Source organism: Benincasa hispida, chromosome 2 (assembly GCF_027475165.1).
Source record: "Benincasa hispida cultivar pf3 chromosome 2, pf3_genome.v1.1, whole genome shotgun sequence".
Lineage (NCBI taxonomy): Eukaryota > Viridiplantae > Streptophyta > Magnoliopsida > Cucurbitales > Cucurbitaceae > Benincasa > Benincasa hispida.
This window is the reverse complement of record NC_143479.1, coordinates 45,159,524-45,173,917: the sequence shown is the minus strand read 5'-3', so window position 1 is coordinate 45,173,917 and position 14,394 is coordinate 45,159,524.

Sequence of the window (14,394 nt, the reverse complement as noted above, 5' to 3'; positions counted from 1 at the left end):
ACTTATCCCTGCTTTGGGAAAGAAGTGAATTCCATCTTGTGGATTGAGTTCCCAGCTCCCAGATCAGACAAATCCCCATAAAGGTAGGCATTTTGAGTTGGCAATCTGGCCACCCATACTAATCAAAGGACCGCTCTCAAAGGCAGGAGTTCCCAAAACACTTAGGATTGAGGTTGTGTCACCTATGGTCGTTTAAGTGAGATGCAAGTCTCTAGTATCAACGGCGTTATACAAAAAGTCTAGTCATCTCGTGGTACAGGTCTTATACAAATTCTTTGTATAGGACACTCTCGCTCCACGTCTCCACATGAAAGGTTAGGATCTACCATCTGTAGTAGTTTATAACACTTGCAAACCTCTACAAAGTGGGCCGTATCCGTAGTGTCACCAGGATCAGGTATCCCACATTAATCCTTATACTACAGACCTATTTAGGTTATCACTTAAGGCATGATCCACTTGTATATCACATATACATGCTTAAGTTCACATAAGATAACTAAGGAGCTTTGATTAATGGATATGAGTAATTGGCAGAATCAAATAACATTTGTTTTATTCATTGAACAATGTGTATCTTTACAAAACAATGAGATTCCAGGAGAATTAGGACACCAATCCCAACACAAATCTTATATTCCAGGATCTTGAAGCTTGCTTTAACCCATAAATAGATCGTTTAAGCTTACAGACTTTCTGTTTCTGTCCTTGTTCAATGAACCCTTCTGGTTGAGACATAAAAGTACTTTGATCAAGATGACCGTTCGAAAAAGCTGTCTTGACATCTGTTTGCCATATTTCATATTCATAATATGTTGCAATGGGTAGAAGTATTCTTATAGATTTTATCATGGCTACAAGAGAAAAATTTTCTTCATAATCAACCCATCTTCTTTGGGTAAAACCTTTTGCCACGAGTCTGGCTTTGTAGGTATGCACCTTACCAGTTTCGTCTCGTTTTCCTTTGTAGATCCATTTGTAACATATAGGTTTGACCTCATGTGGGTGATCTACAAGTTCCCAGATAAAATTGAAGTACATTGACTCCATTTCAACATCTATTGCTTTTATCCACTGTTCCCTATCAACATCTTCTATTGTCTTTTTAAAGGTTAATAGATCCTCTAAACCATCATCATGTATGATGTTTTGAGTTTCAGTTAAACCCATATAGTGTTCAGGCTGTTGAATAACCCTCCCACTACGTCGAGGCATACTCAACTATTGAGAAGGATGTGACGGGGCAACAATAGTTGTTGATGGACTTGCTTGATCAACAACTCTTGTTGATTTTTCTGTAACATTTTTGGTCATTTCTTGTAATATGAATTTACTGCAAGGTTGATGATTTTTAACATGGTCTTCTTCCAAGAATACAACATTTGTCGATACAAACACTTTATCTTTTTGGGAATCATAGAACAGTCCTCCTTTTTGTTTCTTTAGGGTATCCTACAAAAAGGCACGACTTTAAACGTGTTTTCAGTTTCTTAGGATTCTGTACCAACCCGTGTGCTAGACAACCCCAGATACGAAAATGATGTAAACTAATTTTATGTCCTTTCCATAATTTATGCGGTGTTTCTGAAACACTTTTTGAAGAAACAATGTTTAGTATATATATTGTAGTCTGTATTACATACCCCCAAAAGATTGAGGTAACTGGGCATAACTCATCATTGATCAGACCATGTCTAACAAGGTTCAATTTCTCCTTTCTGCACACCGTTTTGTTGAGGTGTTCCAGGTGCTATGAGTTGGGATTGAATTCCATGATCTACTAGATAGTTTTGAAATTGTAAATCCATATACTCACCACATCGATGAGATCGAAGTGTTTTAATTCTTTTACTTAAATAATTTTCTGTTTCGATCTTAAATTCTTTGAAATTTTCAACAATTTCAGACTTCTGACTTATTAAGTAAATGTAGCCATATCTCAAGTAATCATCAATAAAACTGACAAAATACTGATAGTCTCCTCGTGCTTTTACACTCATCGTACCATATAGGTCTGGACGTATAAGTTCGACAGGCTCTTTGGCACGAAGGCATTTTTTGGAAAAAGATCTTTTTATCATTTTTCTCTTAAGACATGATTCACATGGAGGTAAAGAACTATCTTTTAACTGACTTAGATGACCGTTTTTGACCAATCTCTCAATCCTGTTGAGATTAATGTGACCAAGTCTGAGGTGCAAAAGATAGGCATTAGGAGAAATTTTCCGTCTTTTATTTTGAGCTCAACTATCTTAAACATCACTATATTTAGAATGGCCTTTGCTTCAGTTGATTTTAATATGTACAAGTTATTTTCGAGTCTTGTAGAATAAATATGAACACCTCTTGAAAAAACAAACACTTCATTAGATTCAAAAGATATTCTGTACATATTTTCTAGCAGACAGGAAATAAAGATTAAGTTTCTTTTCATCTTAGGTATATAATATACATTTCTAAGTAAGATGAAAGATTCTCCAAAAAATAGCTTGACATCTCCCAATGCATGAGCCGAAATGACTTCTCCCGTTCCCACCTTGAAATTCAGTTCTTGTTCAGAAAGTTATCTCCAAGAACTAGTTTCCTGTAGAAAAGTGCAAACATGATTAGTGGCGTTTGAATCTAATATCCAGATTAGGTGAGTATTCTTCGCTAGACATGTTTCAACTACTAGTAAATCTGATTTACCTTGGTTCGCCTTTTCTGCTTTCTTTTCTGCCAAATACTTTGGGCAGTTACGCTTCTAGTGCCCATCATCTTCGCAATGGATACATTTTACTTTGGGAGCCTTGTTTTTGTTTTTGTTCTTCTTACCAGTGGTTTTCTTATTCCATTTACCTTTCTTCTTCATTTGTACAACCTTGTCTTTTGAAGAAAAGGGATCAGACTTCTTTTTACCAGCGGGTTTTGTTTCAGACGTAGAACCCTTTAGAAACTTTTTAGATCGTGAAATAACATTTACTTCACTTTCTTTAAGTTTCATCATAGACTGATATGCCTGTAGCTCGTTCAACAGTGTAGTCAAATTGTAAGTAATTTTGTTCATAACAACATTGGTTCTGAAAGGTAGATAACTCTCCAGGAGAGATTATAATATCATACTGACTTGACTGATTTCATCTATGATCGCCCTATGAGCCTCAACAAAATTAAAATAGACCATCATATCGAGAACATGTTCTCTAATGTTGGTAATGAAGGAAATCGGATTATGAGATTTCCATGAGCAGCGAAACAAGACTATTCCAAATTACAATCATGAATGAACATATATTTATAGTCGACATCAAACAAGAAGTTATGCAAATAATATAGAAATTACAGCATGAACAATAAAAATGCATAAAGAGATCAAACTCTACGCACAATAGTAGAAGCGTCTCCACGCTCGAATGCACGACCGCTTGAACAATCAGCAACCTTGAACGCTCGATCTATACAACCGCAACACAGCACGAACTCTTTGCGCTCGTCCTTAACGATTTCCTCAGTCACGATCTCCTTCGCAACAGCTAACGGCCTCCACAGCACCACGAACAACCTCCAGAAAACCTCGACGGTGTCAAGTTGAGTTTGACACCACCAACAAAGAGACCTTGGTATTCTCGGTGTGAGAATCTAGAGGGTTGGATCTGTTCGGACTTAATATGAGGCAGACGAAGGAGGAAACAACGATCGTGTACTCACGGGCAAGTGGGAGATGACGGAGACCTATCATATAGGTCGATGCCCAATCGTTTAGATAAAGCTATTCGATCGTCTAGCAAAAGCTATGCAATCATTTAGCTCTATCGTTTAGCTCGGTCTGTCGCCTATAGACTCTACACGATCGTTTACCTTGGGCCAGCGATCGTCTAGCAAAGTTATGTGATTGTTTAGTAAATACTGCACGATTGTTTAGTAAATCCGAATTTACTTGACGACTGTGTCAGTTTCTTTTTTGCGAGAGAAAACTTAAATACTTTTTCAATCGTTTTGAAAAGAAAAAAAACTTCTTTTCAAAATAGGAAACCACTTTCCTTTAAAACTTACGGTTACCATGATCCAATAACCACCCACTCATATGATTATTAAAAGAAAAAGAATTAATTATCCAATAATTAATATTATTATAAACATAAATGATAACCAACTTATCATACTATATTTATAACCTATAGTTTTAATATTTCATCTCATAAAACATATAAACTATAGTTCTTTTTCTATTCCATGGTACTTAATGTAAATCTCATTTACATCAATCCTTCACTAGATGTATCTCATACATCATACCGATTATATCATATATAATCAAAATACCTCTTGTCAATTTGAACATTTCAAATCAACACCAAGAACTGATCCTCAACTGATTCCATTGAGCTACCAAGGGGACCTCATGGACCTGTAGCTCGAAGCTCCAACGATACGTGAATAACTGACTAAATTCTTAGTCATGAGATCCACCATCCGTAAAATGCCCGCCTTCTATGATCGTCTCAGCGACTACGAATCCACGAAGCACCATCGCCTAAGCGAACGTTTAGCTAGCGTCTCTGTATCGCATATGCGCGATCGCATAGGTAGAAGCTAAGTGATGAAGCTTGCTAACTACACGATCGTCTAGCGTGCACCTTCTACTAAACGACGAGTATCGCATGCTCCCACTATGATCACCTACCTTCAGTGCTTATGCGATTGTGAAACCAATGCTACGCGATATGGTAAACGATTTACCCTATCACTTAGCATTAGCTAAATGATCGATTAGAAAATACTACACGATCGTGTAGAAAAAATATCTAAACGATCGTTTAGTTAAATCCCAACGATCGTTTATTTGAGGCTACACGATCCGACCAATGCTTGGTCTTCTTCTTCGTTGAGAACTGCATCACCATGCGCCGAAGCTTCATCACGAACGACTCGACGAACTCAAACCTTTTGAATTAAAAACTCGATTGCGAAGTTAATTTCGCCTAAAAACACAGGGGCCCTTACAATTAACACTTTGTAATACTGAAAGATTTAATAAAAAGACAATTTAAAACTTGAAACGTTCATCAATTTCATCACAAATGTAGAAAACGGTTAACAACAAATGCAGAAACCCACCGCGACTGAAAAATGTGTTCGATTCAGATCTGTAATTTGGAATATTAGAGAACCTGACTCTGATACCAATTGAAGGAAATCAGATTCTGAGATTTACATGAGCAGTGGAACAAGACTATTCCAAATTACAATCATGAATGAACATATATTTACAGTCGACATCAAACAAGCAATTATGCAAATAATATAGAAATGACAGCATGAACAATACAAATGCATAAAGAGATCAAACTCTATGCACAATAGTAGAAATGTCTCCACACTCGGATGCACGATCGCTCGAACAATCAGCAACCTTGAACGCTTGATGTACACGATCGCAACACAGCACGAACTCTTCGCGCTCGTCCTCAATGATCTCTTTCGCAACAGCGAACAACCTCCACAGCACCACGAACAGCCTCCAGAAAACTTCGACAGTGTAGTTAAGTCTGACACCACCAAGAAGGCGACCTTGGTATTCTCGGTGTGAGAATTCAGTGGGCTCTGTTTAGACTTGATATGAGGCAGACGAAGGAGGAAACAACAATCACGTACACGACTGAGCAAGTGGGAGATGGCGGAGACCTATCGTATAAGTCGATACCTAATCATTTAGATAAAGCTATGGGATTGTCTACAAAAGCTATGCGATCATTTAGCTCGATCTGTCGCCTACAGACTCTACACGATCGTTTACCTTGGGCCAGCGATCATCTAGCAAAGCTATGCGATCGTTTAGTAAATATTGCACGATCGTTTAGCTCGCACCTATACGATCGTTTAGCTCACCCAACCGTTGTTTAGTAAATATGAATTTACTTGACGACTTTGTAAGTTTCTTTTTTGCGAGAGAAAACTCAAATACTTTTTCAATCGTTTTGAAAAAAAAAAAACTTCTTTTCAAAATCGGAAACCATTTTCCTTTTAAAATCACGGTTACCATGATCCAATAACCACCCACTCATATGGTTATTGAAAGAAAAAGAATTAGTTATCCAATAATTAATATTATTATAAACATAAATGATAACCAACTTATCATACTATATTTATAACCTAAAGTTTTAATATTTCATCTCATGAAACATATAAACCATAGTTCTTTTTCTATTCCATGGTACTTATGTAAATCTCATTTACATCAATCCTCCACTAGATGTATCTTATACATCATACTGATTATATCATATATAATCAGAATACCTCTTGTCAATTTGAACATTTCAAATCAACACCAAGAATTGATCCTCAACTGAATTCATTGAGCTATCAAGAGGACCTCATGGACTTATAGCTCGAAGCTCCGACGGTACGTGAATAACTGACTAAATTCTTTAGTCACGGGATCCACCATCCGTTAACTGCCAGACACTCATTAAAGATCGACAGCTGAACTCTCCTTACCACAGATATATTGTCTGTCCATCTTAACCAATGAGTAGTGCGACAACCCTTCACAGATCGCTCGTAAGTACAGTTGGGCTAATAACCGTTATGCCCTTGTAGTTACATCTATCTCCTTAAGTACCACTGATCCCTCTAATGAACATAAGTCATTGTCTTACTATGACTGAGTCTTTTCTTCCAAAGAGAAGCTGTGGCCACTATGTTCAAGTTCTGGAATCAGTCCTTAAGGGAGCAATCTCTCTACTTATCCCTACTTCGGGAAAGAAGTGAATTCTATATTGTGGATTGAGTTCCCAGCTCCCAGGTCAGACAAGTCCGCAAAAAGGTAGGCATGTTGAGTTGGAAATCTGGCCACTCTCACCCATACTAATCAAAGCACCGCACTCAAAGGCAAGAGTTCCCAAAACACTCAGGATTGAGGTCGTGTCACCTATGGTCGTTTAGGTGAGATGCAAGTCTCTAGTATCAATGGCGTTATATATAGAGTCTAGTCATCTCGTGGTCTAGGTCTTATACAAACTCTTTGTATAGGACATTTTCACTTTACGTCTCCACATGAATGGTTAAGATCTACCATCTATAGTAGTTTACAACACTTGCAAACCTCTACAAAGTGGGCCGTATCCGTAGTGTCACCAGGATCAAGTATCCCACCTTAATTCTTATACTACAGACCTATTTAGGTTATCACTTAAGGCATGATCCACTTGTATATCATATATACATGCTTAAGTTCACATAAGATAACCAAGGAGCTTTGTTTATTAGATATGAGTAAATGCCAGAATCAAATAACACTTATTTTATTCATTGAACAATGTGTATCTTTACAAAATAACGAGACTCCGGGAGAATTAGGACACCAATCCAAACAGGTATCATCTTTCATGCGAGTACTATAAACATACTTAATGGCTTCATGTCGAACAGAGGATGACGGTTGCCCGAACATCTCTTGAAGTGACGCCATTATCTCATGGGAAATGGGAATTACCTCATGTTTCTTATTAAGTACATCTGATATACTTTCTAAGATTTAAGCCTTGGTTTTTCATTATCCCTAACCCACCGATCATAGATGTCCCAAACATTTCGGTTCACCGCTGTACTGGGAACCGGAGGACATTCCTTCGTCAACATAAACCTCAAATCATCCACAACTAATATCGTATTAATGTTGGATATCCACTTTGAATATCCTTCTCCGTTAAACTTATCAGAAGAAAGCAGTTGTATAATTGAATTTGACATTGCTGAAAAAAAATTAAACAAATTCTATTAAACTTGTGCATCTAAATTTAATTTTAGCAAAAAAGAATAAAGTACCCAAAAAAATATTTATTTTATTTGCAACGATACTTTAGTGATTTAGAACAGTTGCTACCATGGGGCAGTAAAAAAATTCCTTCATTGAAGCAAGACAATCCTGACCAAATACTATATCAGAATAACTCTTTATTCCTATAGTTCTTTTGGTTATCGTTTTCGGTCAAGATCTTTACTAACAATTAGTAATTCTCGTAAGTGTGACCCGCCAGTTTTCAGATTTTATAGAATGGTATGATCATGCCCTCGAGATGGAGACAATATCCAAGACGGAACTATAAGAACTTATTCATTTCTAAAGTTTGGGTTGTTTTGAATCATTTGTTACAACCCTCTATGGGGATCGTCGTCGTTAACGATTAGCTAGTGCCACCTAAAAATGACAGCAGGTGCAAAATAAGAATCTCACGATTCATACCAATAGAGGAGACCGTAGGACAATGTTGACACATTTCCTTCACCCACTTACTATGAACTACTTCCCCCATTCACCTTGTTATTGACCTATACAAACACTTTCTGTATGGAGTAGTCGCGGTAAAAGCGACATGAATCCGAGCATGATCTCACGGTGTGAATTCTTGGGGACGTAAGAGCTATTAACTTTATATCGAATATATTGTTAATCTTCTGCTGAAGTGTTCTAAATGTTGTTTGGGTATTCATTTACTTAGGTTTTATTACGGCTAATTAAGAAGAACCTAAGCTACGTGATTTTATCCAAGTATTAACGTTTATATTTGGATATTAACCTACCATGTCTATGTGTTTAAACCAGTTTTAAATCTCATGCAAGCTCATAAAATCAGTTAACAACACTCAATTTTTTTCCAGTCATAATCAGTAAACCATCAAGTTAAATACCCCTAGCCTTAGACAGGTTTATGAACCGATTTGAATTTGTAACCAAATTTTATAAGGTAACAATCTATTTTAATAGTTAAAACTAGTTGTTAGCCTAAGTGAGCATGTTGTTTATCTTTGTTATGGATTTTAAAGTCTAATTTCATTTTATAACAAACTTATAAAACAAACATGCTTTAAACCAACAATAACATGCTTCAAAGGCTAAAATTAACATAACAATTGCATCAATTTTTTAATAAACCCTAAAACATGCATACTATATATTATAACTAATTATAACATACAATAATGCATGTAACAGGTTTACCTATGGTGGGATTTTAAATCTAAAATGGCATACTTTATGCACAAACATGTTTAATTCAGAAATAATACACATCAAATGCATAAAATAATTAAATAACACTAATATGTTTTAACTCTGGCATTCTAAGCAAACAAATAAGCTAAATTATTACAATAATAGCTCAAGAACAACTTTAATTTGATGTAGAACTGCTTGAACCGACCCAAACCGGACCTAGATCATCTGAACCGGACCATCAAGGCACCAAAGGAAGTTGAACTGGATCGGTTTGGAAGAGAACCTATCGAACCGATTTCTTCAACCCATGAACCGGCCAGGCAGCGCGCGAAGAAAAAAACTCTTGGGATGAACAGTGTCATGACGCTGCATCCCAACGTTGCAACTCTGGTTCATCAGTAAGCCTGTGCCGTTGCAACGCTCGATGAATAACGTCGTGACGCTCTTGAGCAGAAGACTCAACTCCAGTTTTTTGCTCGAACATGCTTACTTCAATCTTCAAATTACAACCTAATTTGGACTTTAATGACTCCAAATAAATTACAGACTCTAGAGCACATATATAAGCTCATCAAACAATCCAAATACAAATTTAACTTGGAAATCAAAGAGAATTCTAATGCCAAAATTGAATTTAAACCATATCAGTCACATATTCAAACATGCTTAGAAATTCACCCACTAAACTCAAATTAATGATAATTGAGTGCTTAAATCATGCTCTGATACCAATTGAAGGAGTAATCTAACATGTAGCAGAACAAATCAGAATCAATAAGTACTCTAACTACTCTTAATTTGAGTTTTAAACATGTTATTCAAGTGAAATTCATAGAGGGTTTGAAGCAAACATTACCTTTAAAGGCTTAATCCACGAATTCAACAAAATTACTTCAAGATTGAGCTTGAAACTTCAACAAGACCACCACCAAGAACTTCTCCACAAGGCTCAAGAAGGAATGTATGGTGGAAACACTCAAACTAAGCTGAATAGATGGTGAACTTTCAGGTGGGTTGAGAAGGGTTTTCAACTCTTCAACATAGCAGTTAGAAATCTCAGCTTATCTTTTCAAATCCATGCATGAAGATGCATTTTATAGACTGGTTTCATTCAAACACATAGGGCTGCATGGAGGGTAGTGAAGGAACTCTTATTCAAGAGAACTATTGAGCGGAAGTAAGATCTTCCCAAGCCCATTGTGAAAGAATAAATGCATTCACAAACATACAAGAACAGTTATGCATTATAGAGAAAATTAAAACATGCTTGCTTATTAAAACAAAAGGAATTGAGAGACATACCATTGAAGAACTCTTCTTCTGGAAATCTCTCACTCTCGTAAGAAATTGTATGACAATCTCTCGCTCTCGTGAGCAATCGAACAACAATCTCTTGCTCTTGTAATAATCTCGATCTTTCTGATCCTCGAACAACAACCCATCGACACTACCACTCGGCAACCTTGGTATTCTTGGAGTGAGAATCCAGAAGGTGTGGGCTTTGTGTGAATTTGGTAGAGGGAAGGAGGAAGTATACGGTCGAACTACACGATCAAGTAAGTGGGAGAAAGGTTTTGTCTATCGTATAGATAGTGGGTACTTAATCGTATAGCAATCTCTCACTCTCGTGAGTAATCGTCTAGCAATATCATTGAGTCTCTCGCTCGATCGTTTAGTCTCTCGTGAGGGCTATCGTATAGTCTCTTATGAGTGATTGATTAGTAAAAATCAATAATGAATCGATCGTTTAAAAAATGAAAACTCTTTTCATTTTTATTCTTTAGTTATTAAAAACTGAAATTAACCTCCCACTTGCACAGTTAATGGAGAAAAGAATAACCAACTAAAACAATTTTCTCATAATTTTTTTTTATTAAAAGTAAATATAAAAACTAACTTATTATATTATATTTATAATCTATAGTTTTAATATCACATCATATGTAATATTTAAATCATAATTCTTTTCTCCTTTATTTAATATAAATCATATTTATATCAATTCTTCCAATTAATATATCTAATACATCAAATCAATTATATCACATATAATTGAACCAATTTAATTATATCATATATAATCAATCCCTCTTGTTAATTTGAACACTTCAAACTAGCCAAAAAACTAATTCTCAACTTGAATCCATTGAGCTACTAAAGGGACCTTATGGACCTGTAGCTTGAAGTTTGAACGGTACGTGAATAACTGACTAAGTTCTTTAATCACGATATCCACCATCCGTTAACTGCCAGGCATTCCACTACAGACCGAAAACTGCACTCTTTTCACTACAGATATATTTTTGTGTCCATTGGTTATAACCACTCAACAATACGATAACCCTTCATAGATCGCTCATAAGTACAGTTGGCTAATTTATCGTTTTCTCTCTATAGTTACACTTAACTCCTTAAGTACCACTGATTCCTCTAATGAACAATACATCATAGTCCTACTATGAGTAAACACTTCTCAAGCCATGAGAAAGTGTGTGGCGCCACATTATTCAAACCCCAGAATCAACCCTTAAGGGAGCAATCTATCTACATACCCCTGCTTCGGGGAAGGAGTGAATTTCATCTTGTGTAGCTGAGTTCCCAACTCCCCATTCAGATGAATCCCCAAAGTGGTAGGTTTGATTCGGTAATCTGGCCATTCGCACCCATGCAAATCAAAGGACTGCCTTCATGGGCAGGAGTTCCCAACTAACTCAGGATTAAGGTCATGTTACCTGTGGTCATCCTAGTGAAATGAAAGTCTCTGTCATGAACGACGTTATATAATGAGACTCAATATTTTGTGGTCCGGTCTTATACAAACTCCTTTGTATAGGATAGCCCTGCTCGCATGTCTCCACATTAATGATCAGGATCAGACCATTTGTAGCACTTTACAACACTTGTAACATCTACAAAGTAGGTCGTATCCATAGTGTCACCAGGATAAGGTTTCCCTCCTTTATCCATATACTACATACCATTTAGGTTATGACTTAAGGCATGATCCACTTGTATGTCTCCATATACATGCTTAAGTTACAACGATAACCAGGGATCTTAGTTTATTGGTTTGTGGTTAATGCAACTAAAATATCTTATATTTTTTTAGAAAACAGTGAATAAAATATCTCAAATTATTACATCATAAATATTTGTTCATACAAGTGTTTACAAACTATAGGACCCTACGAGATTTAGGGCATCAACCCCAATAATCTCCCACTTGTCCCAAAGCGAGTGGGTATACAAGATAAAAACAAGTACAAAACAATAAACTAGGGCACTAAGGCCCAATACAAAATCTCCCACTTTCCCTAGTCCAACCGCAAACAGTCTCGTAGACCCATGCTCTATCAGTAACCCTAAAAAACTATAGTCGTGAGAGCCTTCGTAAACGGATCAGCAATGTTGTGCGTCGAAGCTATCTTTGTAACTATCACGTCCCCTCAATACACAATCTTATGGATGAGATGATACTTCCGCTCTATATGTTTGCCGTGCTTGTGACTCCTAGGCTCCTTGAAGTTTGCCACAACACTACTATGATCACAATAAAGGGTGATGGGCCTATCAGTTAGGAGCTTCCTAAGCCAAACAGCTTCCTTAGCAACTTCACAAGCCGCTACATACTCGGCCTCCATCGTGGAGCGATGCACCCCTGCTTAGTGCTTATCCATAATATAGCTCCTACGTTAAGAGTAAACACTGATCCTGAAGTGGATTTTCGAGAATCCTTATCAGTCAAAAATCAGAGTCCATGTATCCAGTAAGGATAAAATCCTTAGATCCATACACGAGCATGTAATCCCTCGTTCTCCGAAGATACTTGAGGATGTTCTTGATGGCGGTTCAATGACCCTGTCCTGGATTAGACTGATATCTACTGACTATTCCCATAACGTAGCAGATGTCAGGTCTAGTACATAACATCGCATACATCAAACTGCCAACGATAGGTGCATAAGGGACCCGTCTCATTTGCTTAACCTCTTGAGGTGTCTTAGGACACTGTTCCTTAAACAATGTAACTCCATGCCGAAAAGGCAGTAGGCCCCTTTTATAGTTCTGCATCGAGTACTTGATCAACATATTGTCAATGTACAATGCTCGAGACAGAGCTAGCACTTCGTTCTTTCGATCCCGAAAGATCTGAATATCAAGAACAAACTGAACCTCTCTAAATATTTCATTTGGAATTGGGTTGCTAGCCAATTCTTAACTGAAGTCAGTAAACCTACATCATACCCAATGAGTAGGATATTATCGTCTACATACAACACTAGGAAACTACTAAACTGTTGATGATTTTCTTGTAGACACAAGGTTTATCAATATTTTGGTCAAATACGTAAGGTTTGATCGCAGTATCAAATCTTATATTCCATGATCGAGATGCCTATTTCAGCCAATAAATGGACCGATTCAGACGTAAGATTTGAAAACCTTTTGCTCTTGACCTTGGGCTATGAATCCCTCGGGCTGCACCATATAAATGGTCTCCTCAAGATTACTATTCAGAAAGGCAATATTGATATCCATTTGCCATATCTCATAGTCATAATATGAGGCAATGGACAGGAGGATATGGATAGACTTAAGCGTGGCAACAGGCGATAAAGCCTCCTCATAGTCAACTCCTTCTTTGTTATTAAGAAAATAAATGTTATTTTATTTGCATTTACTCATATCCAATAAACTAAGTTTTGTGGTTATTTCATGTAACTTAAGCATGTATGTGAGACATACAAGTGAATCATGCCTTAAGTAATAACCTAAATGGTCTGTAGTTTAAGGATAAAGGAGGGATACCTTATCCTGGTGACACTACGGATACGACACACTTTATAGATATTTACAAGTGTTGTAAAGTGCTACAAATGTTCTGATCTTGACCATTCATGTGGAGACATGCGAGCGGGGGTGTCCTATATAAAGAGTTTGTATAAGACTGGACCACAAGATGATTAGTCTCTTTATATAACACCGTTGATAATTGAGACTTACATTTCACTACAATGACCATAGGTGACATGACCTTAATCTTGAGTGTGGGAACTTCTGCCTCTGAGGGCGGTCCTTTGATTAGTATGGGTGAGAGTAGCTAGATTGCCAACTCAATAAGCCTACCTTTTTGGGGATTTTTCTGATTGAGGAGCTGGTAACTCAACTACACATGACAAAATTCATTCCTTCCCTGAAGTAGGGGTAAGTAGATAAATTGCTCCCTTAAAGACTGATTTTGGGTCTTGAACATAGTGGTCACACCCTCTCTTTGGAAGAGATGACTCAGTCATAGTAGGACTATGACTTATTGTTCATTAGAGGAATCAGTGGTACTTAAGGAGTTAGATGTAACTACAGAGGTAAAACGATAAATTGGCCCAGCTGTACTTACGAGCGATTTGTGAAGG